Below are 18,009 nucleotides of genomic sequence, written 5' to 3'. Positions count from 1 at the left end.
CATGTTTTGATTTGAGGAGAAAAGTGATTTTACCTTTTTTGAGGGAGGGCATGAACCGGGGGTTGAACTCAGGGGCACTCAACCACTGAGCCACATCCCCAGCCCTATTTTGCATTTTATTTAGAGACAGGGTCTCATTGAATTGTTTAGTGCCTCACTTTTTGCTGAGACTAACTTTGAACTCACCATCCTCCTGCCTCAGCCTCCCAAGTCACTGGAATTACAGGCATGTGCCACTGTATTGGGTGATTTTGCCTTTTATCTAGGTTAATTCCATTTGGTGGGAGTCCAGAGGAAAACTCACACTGTGTTTACTATTTGTTAGGTATATCAACAGGTATTTGTTGACCACTTTAGAAACTTATTGTGAAATATATCAAACATATTACAAATTTATTAAATGTGTACAAACAATATAAGGATGAATAACATAAGAAACATGTACATTTGGCCCTCTGTGCGTTCTAAATCCAAAGATTCAACTAACCACAGATTGAAAAACAATTGTATCTGTACTGAGCATGTACAAACTTTTTCTCATCATAATTCTATAAACAATATAGTATAACCCCTATTTATATAACATTTATACTGTATTATGTAGATATTGTAAGCAACCCAGAGATGACTTAAATTATACAGGAAGAGGGCTGAGGATGTAGCTCAGTGATAGAGCACTTGCCTAGCATGCACAAGGCCCTGGGTTCTATACAATACTATGTCATTGTATATAAGGGACTTGAACATCCTCAGGTTTGGGTATCATTGGAGGATCCTAAAACAAATCCCTCACGGATACTGAGAAACTTCCAATGGCTTGGAAGCATCCTGGGTGCCCCTCCTCACCTCAACTACTCTTCTAGCTGAAATATATGAGGCTGTACTATTCTCCCCCAGGTAAGAAGAGAGGCTTAGAGAGGGGCCACCATGTACTCAAGGGCACACAGCTTGCCCATAAAAGGAGTGGGCTCAACTCCAGGTTTCCTGATTCCAGGTCCACCGTACTTTATTATGGCTTTGATGATTACTTTTAAGTAACCAGACAGAAAAATATTCGATTTGCTGTTTTTAGTCATTTTCATAAATGAATGTAATCAGCTGCACTATGGACAAAATTTATTGTCTTTTAAAATGTATAATTCACCATTGAGAGAACCAGAAAAGACTTCACAATGCTTCATTTGTTGCCTGGGGGATTACAGCAGAAGGAGTAGTTTGAAACAACAGAAGCATCAATAGGGAAAATGAGCCTTTCTCTTTGATACTCATCACTGGTCTTAGAAGGTACAGCAGAAAAACTAAGAAGGAGTTTTCATTTCCTGACCTTTTGGCTTCATTTTTATGCTAAATGTCAATTTAGATATTTACCAGTAAATTACCTTAGTGTTCAATTAGGAATATTCTTTTAACAAATGTAAGCTATGTAAGATTGTATTAAAGTGAAACATGTGACAAAAACCTGTGGCCATAAAGCCAGAAACTGCCCCCATTTTATGTGGCAGTGGTGGAAAGCCCCTCCTAACTCAGCTGCTGTAGCATGGAGGACGTATTTTGTGGAAACAATGACTGTCACCCTGGGTGTAAAGAAGGGTACCCAGAGAGCACAGGCTTAGTGCATCTGTGGCCAAAGCATCACTGAGGACAGAGACTGGTCTCCCCAGAGGAAACGTTGTGACCTGTCAGTTTCTTATCCTAGGCAAGATCAACACAGCAATGGACAGGGACACACTGCATTGTATGGTAACTTGTACTCCTCATTGATAATGTTGGGGCTCAGAAGACAAAACCCCAAAATAAAGGCAGAAGCACCCTCAAAAGCAAAGTTCCTGATCTTCTCTTGTCCTCCTGTCTCCTGCTCTTTCCTATCCCCTCAAGGCAAGTCATAGAAACTAGAACTCTCTTTCCTCAAAGAAAACCATAAAGCCTAAGAATATTGCTCTAATTTCCCTCACTCCCATCCACCCCACCTTTCTGTCTTGGAGCTGGCCATAACCATAAAGAAATTCTCTGACATGTCTTGTCAGATAGTGGATCATAGAGCCTCATTTCAGAAGGGGTTCTGCCCCATGCTCAGGAGGAAGGAATGCTGCATAAAGAGGCCAAGGAGACTGAACAGACCAGCCTTGCTGGGCTCCCCTCAATCTGTCAAGATACTCTTGTCTAATTATGACTGTCCATGCTTCATGGAACCTGATCACAAAAATGGACAGTCACCTGAAGGTCCTGTGTCATGTAAAACTACGATCGAGTCAATTCTTTATGCTTTTCCCCTGATAACCTGTGTTCTGGTATAGGGTTGTTGGCCCCAGCCCTTTAAAATGGGCAGCAATGGGATCATCCCCCTTTCCGCCTTTATTACACATGGCAGTGGTTTAGAAAAGACAGCCAAAATGGGCCCTGCTGGTGGCCTGACTAGACCTCCCAGCTTTCTCTTTGGAAAGAGAACTGGTCTCACGGGATTAGTAAGATTCACTGGGGAACTGGGCAAGGAAGGGGCCCCAGGAGAAAAATAATGAACTTGCTAGCCTGGCATCAGATGACTTGATCTGGCTTTAATTCAAAGTAAATAGAAATGGGACATAATTTGGCAGCATCTATTAGGAAGCAAATGCTACAAATTAGGAATCTCACCCTCTTCCGGGGTTCCGTCTCCTTCCTGGCATGGGACGCAAGGATAGCGAGACAAAAATGCTCATTGCCACACGGTGTGGCAAAAACATGCAGACAGCCTAAAAGTTCATCCAGGGACTTGTTAAACAAATTAAAAAGGATGAGGCAGAGTTATATGTGCTATATGGAAAAACAGCTTTTAAGTGATAAACGTGAAGTGCTGCCTAAGCCACATAAAAAAATTTTTCAATTGGAAAAAAAAACACCCAACTAAATATGTTAGTATAAGTACAGAGAAAAATTGGGAGGGTCATGAACCAAACCATTAACTGAGATTGTTTTTCCCCCAGAGTCTGAGACTGGCTTTTTGTCATAGGGCACTTATTATTACTTAATATCATCTTGCTTATGTATGTATTTATTTATGTACTGAAAGTGATTTTTTTTCCCATTCTTTGTTTACAGTTTTAAAAAATATGTTGGAATGATGAATGATGTTTACTTTGCTGTCCTTTTAGTGAGAGAGCAAGAGGGACAATGTGAATGAAATAATGAGTCTAACAACTTGGCTTTACGACCCTGAACACCAAACCCTCACAATCACCCCAGCACTTGATATAACATGGACAGAGCTCCACTGTTCCTGATAAACAAGAGAATGAACTAGTACAGTTGTCTAGTCCAGTGATTTTCATGTGGTTCCTAAGCCAGAAGACTTTTACTTTTTCCAAATAAATTGCCAAATCCCAAAGTAAAAAAAAAAAAATCACTAAAAATGGAGCTGTTCTGGGCCACCTGGGGTGGGGCTGACTTTAGTTACTATCTATAAAATAAGAGGGTTGGGCTAGACAGATGATCCTCAGTCTCTGCTCCCACTGGAGTTGTGGGGGGCAGGGGTAGGAGGTGGGGGTGCATTCAGAGGACCCAGATTGAGGCGAGGAGGAATGAGCAAGTTGAGACGCGCCGGGAACAAGTGGGGCAGCTGGCCAGGCTCGCCCAGCCTCTTCTAGAACTGATGTTATTCCCTACTCATCTACTTCCTCACACTGCTTAACCTTTGGGAAAGGAATTGTTTGAATTCATTTTGAAATGCCAATTTTTGCTTTCATTTAGTGTGCATATGAACAGGATATTCGATTTTTACTAATACAGGGATAATTGAAAATGTGTCAATTTTTGTGCAAAACGGAAAGGTTGTATCTTTCTCATCAGAATGAATAGAGCTAAATGAGCAAGCTACAGCAGCTCATCCCAACTCAAAACTGCACAGTGGTTGACTGGCTACTCTCTTGAACTGCCTTTCTCTCATCCTTCCTCCCAGGATTGGTTCAGAAAAAGTAATGGAGCAAAACTGCTGGTCCTTACCCACTTTGCTTGCTCTGGTTTGGGTGTTGCCAAAATGATGAACCATGTCAGGGTTTCTCTGAAGTCCCCCAAGCACGGATTTCCACTTGCTAATTGGAATGCCTAGTCACCTTCCAGATCTGACCTACTGTGCAACTTAAATTCTATCCCTCTTAGACAATTGAGTGCTCTTTATGACTCTCCTTAATCATGCAAATTGATGTTATTATGTGCATGCAAATGATCCTGTTAGAAAAAGCTTTGGGGATCTGATAATCAACTTGCCATTGACTCAGATTCCTTAGACTGGAGACACAGGACTGTGCATGGGGTGGCCCAGCTGCTCTTCGCTGGAGTCTTAGACCACAGATGTTGGAGGAGTTCCTCATGGGGGTCTGATGCTGCTGTCAGACACCACGGACTCATCCCTGGGACAGGCAGGAATTAGCACTGTGGCCAAGGTATGGTGAGAGCAAGTTGCAAATTCCAACAGGAATTCCAGTTCCTAAGGCCAACCACCTATAGCCACCTAACCAAAACTTAAGACTTCCTGATTTTCACCTCTCCAAATAACTAGCTGTGACCCAAAACAAAGCGCGAAGAAAGTTTTTTTTTTTTTCTGGTTTTTGTTTGTTTAGTCATTGTTTTGTTTTGGGCATTTGTTACCAAGATTCAATGGAATTAAAGCAATCAGCTGTGGACAAGTCAGCTTAAATAGCTATTTGCCTTAAAAAGAACATATGGCAGTCACTCAATAAAAAGGCCAAAATACTTCCTCCTTTATGTTTTATAAACTGTACTCCCAACTGCTGTAACATTGAGATTTTGAGCTTTCTGTGTGTGTGTGTGAGATCTCCCAGTTTGGGAACTGTTTTTCTTATATGCTGTTATGGTTTGAATATGAGGTGTCCCCCAAAGCTCATGTGTTACACAGTGCAAGAATGTTTAGAAGTGAAATGATTATGAGAGCTGTAATCCAGTCAGTGAATTAACCCATTGACGGTTTAATAATTTGAAAGAACTACTGTGCTAGGTGGTCACTACAGGCAGGTGGTGTATGAGGGAGTATACCTTTGGGAATTATATTTTATCCCTGGCTCCTCAAATACTCCCCCACCCCTCCTTCCCAGCTGCCATTAGCTGAGCAGCTTTCCTCCACCACACCCTTCCACCAGGATATTTTGCCTCACTTGGGTCCAGGGCAATGGAGTTGGCCAACCATGGCCAAACCTCTAAAATCATGAGTCAAAATAAACTTTTCCTCCCTTGAGTTGTCCTTGTTAGGCATTTTGGTCGCAGTGATAGAAAGCTAACACATATGTAGAGTAAGCTCTAACTTGATCTGGTTTTATTTTGACACTGTGTATGGAGATGCTCTGAGGCACAAGAATCACATCTGGGGCCTGATATCCTAGGTCCCAGCTAGTATTGAACTGCAGCCCTACAGGAATATCAGCTGAAGGCCCAGACATCAGGCATTTATCAGCTCCAGTGAGCATGTCCTGGTCATCTTCTGCCAACCAACATCAGCGACCTGGGCTGCAGTCAGTTCATTCAGATCAGGATCCTCAGAACCCAGTGGAGTCCTGCCCAGGCCTTCCCCAACAGCCCAGTTTCTGCTGACTACTCCTTCTGAACCTGCAGCACCACTGCATGGACAGCAGTTGGCTCCCTTAGCCACTGCTACTCTAGCATTTCTCATCGGCTCCTACTGACAGGGACTATTTCATCCTATTTGCCCCAAACATTCACTCCCTTTCCCAGCACTAGAATGGCATTCAGCACATACTAGGTGTTCAATAAACACTTCAATATCAATTACTTACTCAATTGAGAGGGAAATGTGCTTCTAAACCAATGATACTGGTTTCTGATTGGCAGTAATATTGTTCATAGTGTTGTGGCTCAGAAAACCATTACCCAGAGTATGGCGTAGGTATGCTAAGTGCTTTTGAATTAGAAGAATTTGGAAGTCCTTAGAATCTAAGCTACTTCAGAACCAAGGACTTTCTAATCTTCTCCTGGATACCCTGTACTTGGGAAGGGAAGGGCTCTTTCTGGAAACTCTTCCCAAAAGAAAAGCAATTGTCTTAAACTCTATCCTTAAGAATCTCATTAAGTAACCAGGAAAGATTAATTGCCAGAGGAGAGAAGAAATTAAACCTCACCAGCATAGAGACAGACTTAAAAATCTGTCCTTTTGAGGGCATCTCTGAGAGATTACCCGGGAGACTTTATCTGCATAATATCCCACATTTGTTCAAGTGCAGTTTCCTTCTCTCACCCTCTCCTAACCTGCTTCTCCTTTCCCCCAGTTGCCTCACCCCCTCTTTCTTTCTGTAGCTTACAATGCTATTTAATCTTTTTTTTTTTTTCTACCAGTAAACATAAGTGCTTATTTACAAGGCTCACATTGCAAAGGCAAATGACCTGGTCCAGGCTGCCTCTCTACATCAGGGGCCCAGCCCCAGGCCTCCAAGGTCATCATCCTCTGCTCCAAAACCAGCAAAGCTGATAGGTTGGCAGGCTGGGCTGCACAGGTTCACCAAGCAGGCAGTCTGGGTGGCACTGAAGTCAGGAATGGCCACCAACAGCACCAACTGGTCCTCAGGTCTCAGATAATTTTGGAGTCAAAACTGGGGGTGTTGCCACAGTTTTGTAGAAGTGTCAGGAGCCTAGGGTGTCAAGAGCTGTGGGGCTGATGTGACGGACCCTCAGGGCCCACTCCATGATCCCCAAATGGTCTTTCATTCTGCTGTATCGGAAAATGTCACTTGCATTCTGTCCTGATGTGCCAGGAACATGATTCCATCGATGGTGGCCTGGTAGGGGTTGGTGACCAGCTGCAGTGTGGAGTAGGCAGTGGACAGCGGGAACATGCAGGGGTGCAGGGTCTGCTGGGAGAGCGTAGAGTTGGTTGGATCAAATTCGCTGGTCATCCTGTCAACTGCAGGAGGATCTCGTCCAGCATCTTGACCGCTTCCACACTGGCTGGCTAGGTTTTCTTGGTGAGATACTTGGCCTTGTCGTCAGAATCTCTGCTCCGGGTGCTGCGACTGAGGAGGTTGCTGGCAAGGAAAACCCAGGAGACATGGGCAGCGCTGCTCTTCATCCCCGAGCTGCCCTGTCACCACGTCCACCAGTCACTGAGTCCCCAGCAGGCTCCCACCACCGCTTCCACCCAGGCCCAGCCCAGACACCAGCAGTACAAAGCTGTCTGTGTCAAGAGGGGTGCAGGCTTCTGTGGAGCAAGGTCAGCAAACAGTGGTCCTCTACCAGAAACTTTCCATCATCTCTCATGAAACCAAACACTGCCAGGACTGTTCCTGTGACCGACTTTGACACGTGGATGGTGCCTTTCAGTTGGATACGCTGCAATGCATCTTCCGAGACCAGCTCATCATCTGGGTGAGTGTATTTGCTCTGAGGAGGCTGGCGGCGCAGGTTGTGCTCTTCGCTGATCTCACACAGGACGGAGGTTGGAGCAGCATGGTTGTGAACAGAGTGCCCCTGAGCAGCACTTCTCACCACGCTGCAGCCCACAGCTCCTTTACTTCAACTTCACTGCCCCAGTGCTGCTTGGGTCACCAAGAAGGGTCTCATCTGGATGAGGCGGGTGGCATAAATGTGGGCTTCTCTCCACCAGCCTGAAGGGTTGTGAGGAGTTGGTGTAAATTGCCACAGGCACCTGGGCGAAGGTGGCACTGTTGACTGAGGGTGGAGACAGCAGAGTGTGGGCCCTCCGGGCTGCCTGTTCAGAAAACATGGCTGTACTCTTGCTTGCCCAGGCCAAAGAGGATCACGTGCAGTGCACCATATCCTGCCTCACAATGCTATTAAGCTTCAACCATCTGGATCTTTGAGTTTCATTGATATTTTGTATGGATCCCAAACTTATGCATGCTAATAAAATTTGTATACTTTTTCTTCTGTTAATCTATTTTCAGTTTATTTCAGCATATTTATTTTGAACCTTCAGAGGGAAAGTTTGAGCTTCTCAACACCAGAAACTAAAAATCCAGTATGTGGTTATTTGTTTCTGTTTGTGCCTCTTTAGCATAATTTCATTTTTGCAGACACTCCAAAACCTCCTAGAAATCAGGACTTTGTAAATGCTAGGGTTATATTCTTAGAATTCCAACACATGCTGTCCCCTCCTGCCTATATTATTATCATAGTAACCACTGATGCATCCTGGTCTATATGGTAATAATACACAAAAAATTCATACTGTCTTGAATCAAGGTGCTCCGCATGAGGCTCTGTATCCAAGTCAGGTTAGGACTGAGTCAGCCATGCAGAGACTGGGGTGTTTATATGGAAAGGAGTCTAAGACATTACTGAAAACACACCATCAAGGCAAAACATTGGTATTGGTTTGGATGTAGGTGTCCCCCCAAAGCTCACATGTGAGACAATGCAAGAAGGTTTGGAGGAGAAATGATTGGTGTACAGCCTTAAGTTAATCAGTGAATTAATCTCTGATGGGATTAACTGAGTGGTAACTGGAGACAGGTGAGGTGTGCCTGGAGGAAGTGGTTCATTGGGATATATATTTCTGTCTGGCAAGTGGAGTCTCTCTGTTTTCTTGTTCTCCCTCACCTTGAGCCCCAAGGAATGGAGCTTGCTGTCTATGGACTCAGACCTCTGAAACAGTGATCACTCAAATAAACTTTTCTTCCTCTATAGTTGTTCTGGTTGGGTCCTTTTAGTCACAGCAATGAAAAAGCTGACTAAAACAATATGGCACTCACCAGAGCTTCCTGCTTTGCTAAGTGCGCTAGGGTCTGGTGGAGGCCAGGCTGCCTCCAAGCAGTGCAGCCTATCTCTAGGCATGTGTTTTGCTGAGTAGGTCTGAAGAGCCAAGCTGAATCGCTGGAGACTGAGCGCGGCCCTCCAGCAGCCCTCTTTCTCAGCCTAGCTTGGTCATCACTCAGATTCTCTAATTAAATGTTGAACAAATAATTAACAAGTGTCAGTTTGAAGTCCACTGATGAGCACTGGTAAGCTCTCTTGCATACAAATGTTGTGGGCAACATGAGCTAAAGCTTGGCTGGGTTGGGCTAAGGATTTGCGGACAACCCAACTGAAAGAGGCAACTCCAGCAAACACATGCATGCCAAAATCCCTGTAAAAAACCTTTCATCCAGGATCAGGCCTTTGGAAACACTCTGTATGACATTGGTTAACATTGGGAACATGCAAAAGCACATGGTTTAAGTCCCTGAGGAAGCACTCCTTCCCGAGATGTGCTTCAAGGTCTTCAGGGTCTGACCTCAGGTGGGGCTTAGTGGGGCCAGCAATGGTCTGGTTGTTTCTTCTTATCAACTGCAGCAGGACCTGGAGACGTTCCTCAGCCCCTTTCACAAAACAAGGAACAAAGTAGGAAAAACTACAATTCTTACCCCAGAGGGTGGTTGTGAGGACTCAATGAAAAAGTCCTTATGAAAACAATTGCTTGTTGCCCTGATGTTATAGAAACATATTTAGTCATGAATTGTATGTGAATCAGCTGATCTGTTTTCTGAAAAATTACCATTTCTTTGATTAATACTACTTCAATGAAGCTGTTTCATTGTCTAATTGCAAGCTTGGTCTATCAATTAAATTAAAAATGTAATATGAGAAAGATTTTTAGAAATAGCCAGGCATGAATTGTTATGCATCATAACCTACCACCAAATAAATATAAGCCCAAACTGGTCATTCTAACCCCTTTCCTAAGCCTTTGCCTTCTCCTGCCTGAAGCCCAACAGGCCCCATCAAGTCCCCACTTCCTAGCCAGGTCTTGTCTTCAGTTCAAGTGACTGCCACTCAGTGATAACAAATCTTTTTGGTTTTCCTCTTGTTGCCTGGTTAGTTGGGAGTTGCCAGCAGCAAGGATTCTTCCTTGTACTAATTGACTGACCAAGCTCCAGAACCAGAAATGCTGGGTCAATCTCAAAGGGGGCCTTAGACTGGGGACAGCTCAGAAGCAGAGTACTAGCAAGGCACTTAGTTTGATCCCATATTCTGCCAGTATCCCTGTGCTTAATGTTTCTTCATTCAGGTCAAAAAGAGACACAGAGACAACTCAATGTTATTTATCTGATTAAATACAGTATCTGATCCTGAAACAGTTCTTCTCCAGGAATTAAAAAAGAAAGCAGCTAAATCAAGTCATTAATCTTAAACACTTGCCCGTACTTTGTTTTTAAGAAGTCATTTTGGCCATATGGTGGTGCACACTTGTAATCCCAGTGGCTTGGGAGGGTGAGGCAGGAGGATCACAAGTTCAGCCTCAGCAATTTAGCAAGGCCCTAAGCAACTTAGCAAGACCCTGTCTCAAAAAAAAAAAAAAAAAAAAAAAAAAAAAAAAAAAAAAAAAAAAATTTAAAAGGCCTGGGGATGTGGTTCAGTGGTTAAGCATCCTTGGGTTCAAACCTTGGTACCAAAAAGAAAAAAAAAAAGGTGGTTTTGTAGCAGACTGCTTATTTTGTAGTCCTGCAGTTTTAGAAGTATTGGTTGAATTTTTTCTTAAAGGGGACAAGCTCTTTCTACCTCTGTATATTTTAGACATATGTATGTGTAATAGACTAGCTTTTGAATTGAAGTATATTTAATATGAGTGTAGTGAGACAAGGAAAGAATAGGAAGTGCTATAGTTGTGTGTTATGTGGTAATAATAAGCTGTATTGGGCATTTGCCTGGACTTGTAAAACTAAAATCATAAAACACAGCAGATGCCTGGTGACAAAGTTGCTGTGTGGCAGGATGACACTCTTGAACAATGCTGATATGAACCTTTATCTATGATTTGAGTGGTGGCTACTAGTTTGGTCATGTTCTGCTCTTTTATCAATGAAGATAAGAGCATGACTGGGCTGAAAATCACTACTTAAACCCCTGGACTTTTGGAGCAAACTGTCAGCAGCACCGTGACCAGAGGACTCCACGTCACTCTGTCTCTTGACTGCCCTGGCTGCTGTCCACACCATCGCTAATTGCTGATCAACCTTTATTACCAAGCCCGGACAACTAACCACTGCTCCAGTGACAACTGCCATCTCAAACGTCCAGCCTCTGACTCATGGGACATCCAAGGAGCTGAGAGAGGCTACGGCTGAGAAGGATCCCTTCTGTCTTATTGGCTGACTTCTTGGCTAAGAGACGTTGCATTGAGTAAGTCCATGGGAATTGGACTCTAGGTGAATAAGAGGGTGAATCTTTAATGTATTTGTTACTATTAGTAGGAATATTAAGTTGACTTGCTATTATTAGGAATGTTAAGGTGAATGTGTATTGCATGACTAAAATCCACTCGTTGGAACCAAACTAGATTCCTCTCTTACTGCTCACGACAATGAGAAAATAAAGATGAAGATTTATCTGATCTTGAGATCTAGAGGAAGGAAAGAACATTCTAAACAAAAAAACAAAGGTAAAGCCCATCAATGAAAGACTTTATAGATCTGACTACATGGAAATGAAAAAATTTCAACTGACATCGTACTCAAAGATCTATAAACAAAACTAAAAGGAAGAAAATATCCTTGGACAAAAGGTGTAAAGAACATGGGTTCTGGAATCAAACACATCCTGTCTGAATTCCAGTTCCTTTACTAAGTAGGTCACGTAGCTGCCTAGAGTGCTTAACATCTCTAAGCTTCTACCTGCAAAACAGAAGTAATAATAACAACAACATCAACTTCGTCACAGAAGTGTCTTTAGGATAAGATAAGGACCTTCTTGAAATACATACCTGCAGCTCTTAGCATAGCACCTGGCACATTGTATAATTGTTATTAGGAGGAAATATTACAAAGTATATAGGACAAGAAAAGTTGATAATGTTCCTTTGTAAAGAATACTGGTAAATTATTAAAAAAAGATTAAAACCCTAATCAAAATGAGCAAAGAACATGAATGGATAGTCATAATATAAAAAAGTTTAAATCACTAATAAACATCTAAAAAAATATTCACTTTCACCACGATCAAACACTGGCAGCCCCTTTCAAGAGGTGAGGGATCCAGTCCATCCAGAAATCTGGCCTTTCTTTTTTAAATCTCAGACTATCAAGACTGTTATCCCTTCTCCTACCCAATCTGGCATAATTTGAGGCCACTGATTCTCCAGTTTTGTGATATCATTCATTGAATTACTAGATTCAAATTATACTTGTCTTCGCCGGGCATGGTGGCACACACCTGTAATCCCAGTGGTTCAGGAGACTGAGGCAGGAGGATCACAAGTTCAAAGCCAGCCTCAGCAATTTAGCAAGGCCCTAAGCAATGTAGAGAGACCCTGTCTCTAAGTAAAATACAAAAAAAAGTCTGGGGATATGGCTCAGTGGTTAAATGCCCCTGGGTTCAATCCCTGGTACCACAAACAAACAAAACAAATTATACTTGTCTTTGACTACTTTTGACTTTCCTTTGATATTTTTGACTACTAAGTCAATAATAGGACCTTTTTGGCACAAGGCCACAATGTGTAGTGGCTGGGATGGTCAGCCAAATTGTCTTGGAATTTAAAGGTGCTTCACAAAGTTTTAGCACCCCAAAAAGGTAAAATTCACAGTGTCTGGCATTCAATAAAAAATTACTGTACCTACAAAGAAACAGAAAAACAACGAAAAATGCGAAGGAGAAGTGGAAAATCAGCCAATTGAAACCCACCCAGAAATGATACAAATAAAGGAATTGGGAGAGAAGGACAATAAGATAGTTAACTGTATCCCATACATTTGAAAAACTAGAGAAAAAATGGAACATGTCAGATAGAAAGAAAAAGTACAAGAAACACCCAACCCATACTTCTAGAAATGAAACATGCCAATTTTGAGATGAAAAGTACTCTGGGTGACACTAAGGGCAACTTAGACATTGCAAAACAAAAAGTGTTAAACTTGAAGATACAGCAATAGAAACTAACCAAAACGAAACACAGGGAGAAGCCTTTAAAGACGATGTGAGGGCTGGGATGTGGTGTGGCGCAGCAGCAGAGCACTTGCCTAGCATGCGGAAGGCGTGGCTTGGTTCCCCAGCACCACAAACAAACAAAATAGAGCAACACTGAGCATCACTCACATCACTGTGCATCACTGAGCAACCTCAGGTGGCCCAGCGTATGTGTAATCAGAATCCTGGGCAGGTGGGGAGGGCAGGAAAAATATTTTCAGTAACAATGGCAGAAAAATATTCCATTATAAGTTTAATACAAATTAAATGTAAACTATAAATTTAATATAAATTATAAATCCCTAAATCCAATAAGCTCAAGAAACCTCAAACACAGGAAGCATGAAGAACAGAACAGCAAGGTTTATCATAATAAAATTGCTTAAATCATGTGAGAAGAGGAACTCCTAAAGGGAGTCAGAGAAAAAAAAATGACACATTTCACACAGAGGACAAAGGCAAGATTAACGACAGACATGTCATCAGAAATGATGCAAATGAGCCGTGTGGGGTGGCACACACCTGTAATCCCAGCAACTCAGGAGGCTAAGGCAGGAGGATTACAAACTTGAGGCCAGCCTTTGCAACTTAGCAAGTCCCTGAGCAACTTAGCAAGACCCTGTTTCAAAGTAAAAAGGGCTAGGGATGTGGCTCAGTGATTCAATCCCCAGCACAAAAAAAAAAAAAAAAAAAAAAAAAAAAGGAAAAAAAAAAAGAAACAATGCAAATGAGAAGGCGGTGGAGTAATATCAGTTAAGGAACCTGAAAGACAAGACTTTTTAAAAAAAATTCTTTCCAGTGTTGGGGATCCAAACCAGGGCCTCAAACGTGCTAGGCAAGTGCTCTACCACGGAGTTACAACACCCGCCTAAGAAAACCATTTTCAGTCCAGAATTCTATACTCAAAATAAAATTTTCAAAAATGAATACCAAGGAGTTCTTCAGGGAAATAAAAATAATATAGGTCAGAAACTCATTATTTATACAAAGGAAAAAGCATTGAAGAAGGAATAAGTGAAGATTGAAACTTTTCTTTTTCTTTAAAAAAAGTCAGAATAAAGACTTTTCTGATACTTGTGCATCTACCTGCATCATACTCAAGCTAAGAAAAACCATCTGCTCTCCCAGTGCACCCCTCCTCCCATCCTTCAAGACTGGCTCAGTGCTGCCTCCTTCTGGAAGACTTCCCTAACTGCCCGCTGCACCCTCTTCTTGCCTCTCAGGGTCCTATGATCCATTGCTTTAAGTCACAGTGTTTGAGAATTTGTCTCTTCCCTCCCAGTAGCCCAGACATTCCTGGGGTGCTCCTTTCTTGTTCTTCCTTATCACCCACAGTATGCATCCATCCTACCTATATTAGGCACTGAATGTTTGTTACATTGACTTAAATATTACTAGGTTAATAAAAGATTCTTTTTTAAAATGTTTTTATTAATGCATTATAATTACATATAATAGTGGGGTTCATTAGACATAACCATATATGCATGGAATGTAATTTGCTCCATTTCGGTCCCCAGTGCTTCCTCTTTCTCTCCCCTCCTCCTTCTCCCTGTTCCCCTTCCTTTACTATACTAATCTTCCTTCTATTTATTTACTGTTTTTTAATAATGCTTTATAGATATACATAAAGGTGAAATTCACTGTGATATATTCATATATATATACACAGCATAATTTGTTTAAACCTCTTTTCAAGATATTATTATTTTCTTCTTTGGCATGGGGATTGAACCCAGGGTGCTTAAACACTGAGCCACATCCTTTTTATTTTTTATTTTGAGACATGGTCTAAGTAACTTAGGGTCTTGATAAGTTGCTGAGGCTGGCTTTGAACTCACGATTCTCCTGCCTCAACCTCCGGAGCCTCTGGGATTACAAGCATGAGCCACCTCGCCCGGTCTTTTCAAGACATTTTTGACTGATTTAGAAGTACCTATCTATTCATAACCAAATGCTTGATAAGCCAAAACCTACGCTTTTCCAGAAAAGACAAAATCTCTGGGCACAAAAGGCTCACAAAACAGTTAATATATTTCATTTAATTTGGTTTCTTATGAAGGAGCATATATTTTTTCCAAGCTGTGTAAGTTTAATGAGGATGAGGGGGACTCGTTTAGAGTCTCTCTGTGTCCAGGTAATGAAAGAGATGATGCTCAGCTTCTCCACGGTTTCCTGAGCATGTCGGCCAGGACCTCCCCCACCCCAACCAGGTATGAAGCTGACTCTTTGACATCCTCACTTGGCCATCTAAAGGAAATATCAATGTTCCAAAACTGAACTCCTAATCTTCTCCCCAGTGTTGTTCCACCTGCATTTTTGCCGTCTCGATTAACGGCAATTCTTTCACTGTTCAGTCACTAATACTGGAGTCACTTAACTCCTCTTTCCCCCCCACATTTAAACTGTCAGTTCACACCTCAGGCATTTCTAGAGACTGCCCACCTCTTATCTTCTCCATTGCTACCACCTGGTCTAAGCTACCATCTTCTTTCACTTAGATTATTGCAGTAGCTATTGAAATGGCCTCCCAACCTGCCCACACAAAGTCTATTCCCATCACAGAGAAACCAGAGTCATTCTTTGTCACTAATCTGCCCCATATCCTCCAAAGACTTCTCATAAAAGCCAGTATTCTAACAACAGCCTGTAAGGCCCTTGTTCAGAAACTGGTCCCTGTTCCTCCTTCCGTTAATCATCCTTCTGGCTTTCTTTCCTGCTACTCTCTTTTTCCGCTCACTCTACTCCAGTCTCCTTGCAGTGAGTTCCCTGAGCTCTCTAGACACTTTCCGCCTCAGGGCATTTGCACTCACTGTTTCTTCTGCCCAAATGACCCTTCCCCCAGAAATTGACATGGCTGGCTCCCTCACCCATTTCAAGTCTGCTCAACTGTTACCTTCTTGGTGTGCCTTCCCTAGCCACACTGCTTAGAATTACCTCTTCCTCTCCCTCTCTCTAACTCCCTCCCCCACTTTTATAGTTGTCCACAGTGTTTATTGCCTTCTCGTGTTGCAGATAATCTACTTACTTTGTTTTTTGTCTGTTCTTTACTTCCCCAGAACATAAACTCCAAGAGATCAGAGATTTGTATGTTTTGTTCGTGTTGTTTCTTATGTACCTACAACAGGGCCCGGGACACAAGAGGAGCTCAGTGATGATGTGTGGAATGAATGAATGACTCTTTCACAGGTCTCTAAGTCAGTCTTACCCAGACCTAATGTCATCTCCTATGTGGGGGTAGCATGAATTCCTAGGAAACAATTTTGAAAATGCTCCAGGATCTACCTTCAAAAATTTTAAAATGGCAAAAAACCAGATTCAGAAACCGGCAGATCCCTGAGTTTTTTTGTACTTGTTGAGTTGTAGATGGCTCCCTCAAGAGAACTTCATCGAATACTTCACCAGAGGCATGGCAGAGAACTGTGAGATAGATCTAAAGAGACAAGGTGACTGGTGATAAAATTAGAGACAAAGAAATAACACACACAAAAACAGACACAAAGTTTTCGTTGTATAATATAAACAAAGAAGTGCAGAAGTTAGGGTAGGAAGTGATGAGTGTTTTGAAGTGAGCTGAGGATCACTTGTATCTCCCAGGCCTCTAAAGGAGCTTCTGAAATGAGAGAGCTCTGGAATACTCTTTCACTCACCACTGGTAGCAGTGCTTGGTGCTCACACTGTCCCCTTCAACAAGCATCTTCAGATAATTTCTGATTTTTATCCAAGCATTCTTATCCTCACCCAATAGTCAGAAAACTGTGCATAAACCAGTCAAGAACTTGTTTGATGTTGAGGGGAATGGACGGAGAATGAAACTATTATCCCCAAACCCTGCCCTGTAGCATTCTTTGTGCACAGCAAAACATTTGTGATGATGTTTTATCAACCTACTCAGCCCCTCTCCCTCAGCACAGGAATATCTACAAGTGGCTGCTCCAGAAAACATGTGGATGAGGTCCTTAGGGAGGTAGTGAGAGGCTCACACACAAAACAGTTGTTGATGTTATTAGTATTAGTGTCAGAACACTGGCTGGATGAACTTTTGGTGTAACAAGCGTGCAGATTTAGTCAATGAAAAAGTGAACATGTAAGTTCATATTGGATGTGAAGGATAAAAATAATTGCAAATTATGCTCAGTGTAATTAACCTCTGGAAATCCAATATCCAAACTACATTTTTTAGACCAATTAACCATCAAACAACTATCTGGAAAACAGAATTTTTTTTAGAGGTCTCTGTGTTGCCCCAGTTGCCTGAGATTCCACACTGGGGAAAGAACCCAGAGGTGCTCTACCACTAAGCTTTCTATCCCCAGCCCTTTTAAAACATTTTTGCTAAGTTGCCGAGGCTGGCAACTTGATCCTCCTGCCTCTGAGTAGCTGAGATTCCGGCCGTGGCCCCCGCGCCCAGTTGCCTTCCACTTTTTAGATTTGTAAAGACGTCTCTCATGGAGAAGACAGAGTTCTCCTTGGGAGTAAGCTGCTTTCCTTTTCTGAATACTCTTTTCTTGTCTTGGTTTTCCTTCCCTCTTTTCTCTCTTTTCATGTCATATTCAGTCCCCAAAAACAGTCAGCACCCTCACTTCCAATCTGTTTCAGTGTTTCCTCATCCCGGTCGGTCGGTGACAGCGCTGTCCTTCAGTTTTGAACACATCTGGGCCGTGTGGCCCTTTTTCTTAAGCCCAATTAGTTACCAAGGTCAATTCATTCTTCTCTCTTTATACCTGCAGGATCTAGTCGCTTCTTCTCCACTCCCAGTGCCCCCACCTTAGCCAGACAGGGATCATTTCTTGCCTGAATTAATGAAATTACTTCCTAACTTTCCCCTTGCCTTCAATCTTCCCCAACCATCAGGTCTGTCCTCTTAGAAACCACATTCTTTACAACTTCCCTGTGACAGGGTCAGTGGGCTCCCGATAGCTCACCAGGTTCATTCTCAACTTAGTTCCCTCTCCCCAGTCCAGACTCTCCAGCTTAAGAAGACATTTTCTTCCTGACTTGCACCATTTTAATCCCAGTCCCTACAGATCTCAAGTTTTAACTGCACTGGGAAGGATCCACCCTCCTCGCCCAATCTCAACATTGCCCATTCAAATTCAGTCTCTTCCTTGA

General features: G+C 42.5%; 1 protein-coding gene and 1 pseudogene across 2 annotated transcripts in view; both read right to left on the bottom strand.

Moving 5' to 3' along the window:
- GLDN (gliomedin) overlaps positions 1–18,009 on the bottom strand; it is a 67,474-nt gene that overhangs the window by 37,616 nt on the left and 11,849 nt on the right. The window lies entirely within an intron of this gene.
- Positions 6,341–7,730, bottom strand: LOC306654756 (DNA polymerase delta subunit 2-like; annotated as a pseudogene). Its single transcript has one exon. The product of its transcript is annotated as a DNA polymerase delta subunit 2-like (transcript).

This window comes from Sciurus vulgaris (genome assembly GCF_902686455.1).
Source record: "Sciurus vulgaris genome assembly, chromosome: 2".
In the NCBI taxonomy this organism is placed as follows: Eukaryota; Metazoa; Chordata; class Mammalia; order Rodentia; family Sciuridae; genus Sciurus; species Sciurus vulgaris.
Note: the sequence above shows the minus strand (reverse complement) of the source record. Positions and strands in the feature narration are given on the sequence as shown.